This window comes from Mandrillus leucophaeus, unplaced genomic scaffold (assembly GCF_000951045.1).
Source record: "Mandrillus leucophaeus isolate KB7577 unplaced genomic scaffold, Mleu.le_1.0 Scaffold190, whole genome shotgun sequence".
Classification (NCBI taxonomy): domain Eukaryota; kingdom Metazoa; phylum Chordata; class Mammalia; order Primates; family Cercopithecidae; genus Mandrillus; species Mandrillus leucophaeus.
The window spans coordinates 3,683,524-3,685,379 of NW_012101921.1; positions in this window are offsets into that span (position 1 = coordinate 3,683,524).

Below are 1,856 nucleotides of genomic sequence, written 5' to 3' on the forward strand. Positions count from 1 at the left end.
TCGGTTCCCTGTGTACACGTGGGAAACTGAGAACAGCCTCCCACTCCCTCTCCACCTGCTTGTCCCCTACCTATCACCAGGCGAATGCGCGGGTATTTCCTCTGGAAGCCCTCCCACGGTCATTTCCCATGTGACTGTTTATCCCACTGGACCATGAACTCCTTATCAGTAGGGACTGTGATCTCTTACTGTAGGCCACACACTTACCCAGTGCCAGATACACAATAGGTCGCATTAAATATGTGTTAAATAAATGTCTATTTTGAGATGACCTAGCTCACCCCTCCTTTGAGAGATGAGGGAACGAAGACATCCCCTCCAAGTCCCCAAAAGAAATAAGGTGAAATGATTGACTCTGGGTTATATTACTGAGCATTGGGAGTATAAGTTATTCACCTATTCAACACGTATTTATTGAACACATATCCAGTGCCATACACTATTTGAAATTTTGGGGATACAGCAGAGAACAAAACAATCCTAGATTCTAATAAAGCTCTTTAAAGTTTAATTTGGGAAGACAGAAAAGAACTGTGATGCAAAATACGCCAGGGTAAAGAGATTGAGGGTGTCATGGGGAGAGTTGCTTTTTTTTTTTTTTTGAGACAGTGTTTTGCTCTGTCACCCAGGCTGGAGTGCAGTGGTGCGATCTTGGCTCACTGCAGCCTCGACCTCTTGGCTCAAGCAATCCTCCCACCTCAGCCTCCTGAGTAGCCGGGATTACAGGCCCAAAACCTGGATAATTTTTGTATTTTTAGTAGAGATGGGTTTTTACCATGATGCCCAGGCTAGACTTGAACTCATGGCCTCAAGCAATCTGCCCGCCTGGTCTCCCAAAGTGCTGGGATTACAGGCATGAGCTACCATGCCTGGAGAGTTGGTATTTTAAATAGGAAAAAAGTTGAACAGAAATCTGAAGGAAGGAAACGAGGAAGCCAGGAGAATTTTCTGGAAGGAGAAAAAAAAAAAAAGAAAAAAAGAGTGGTCCAGGCTTAAATAAGGCAAACACCAAAACCTGGAGGCAATAATAGGTGTACCCTATTCAGAGAACTCTAAGGAGGACCGTGTGGATGAAAGAAAGGAGCAGGGGGTAGGCGTAGAGGAAGGAGCAGAGGGTGGAGAGGGGCCTGGAGGTGGGAGAGGTAGTTGGAGGCCATATCAAGCAGGTGTGGTAGGTGGCCGTGAAGACTGACTTTTACTTAGACTAAAGACTGACTTTTACTTAGAATGAGATGAGAAACCATTGGATAGTTTGGTGTGTTGCTTTTAAAGAGATGGAGTCTTGCTCTGTTGCCCAAGCTAGTGTGCAGTGTCTATTCACAGGAGCGATTATGACACATTACAGCCTTGAACTCCTGGGCTCAAGCAATCCTCCTACCCTGGCCTCCCAAGTATATGGGACTACAGGTGCATGCCACCACACCCGTTTTTTGTTTTTTGTTTTTTGTTTTTTTAAGTGCAGTGGCACAATCTAGGCTCACTGCAATCTCTGCCTCCCTGGGTCCAAGTGATTCTGATGCCTTCGCCTCCCAAGTAGCTGGGATTAGAGGCATGCACCACTGCACTCAGCTAATTATATAGTTTTAGTAGAGATGGGGTTTCACCATGTTAGCCAAGCTGGTCTGTAACTCCTGACCTCAAGTGATTCACCCACCTCGGCCTCCCAAAGTGCTGGGATTATAGGCGTGAGCCACCACACCCAGCCACCCATTTGCATTTTGAAAGGGTCACTCTAACTGCTGTTTGGAAAGGAGGTTTTAGGGGAATGGGGATAAATAAAAATAGACCAAAGAGAAGGCTAATCCAGACTAGAGATGGTGGTGGCTTGCATTAGAGGGTAGGGTAGCAGGTGAAAT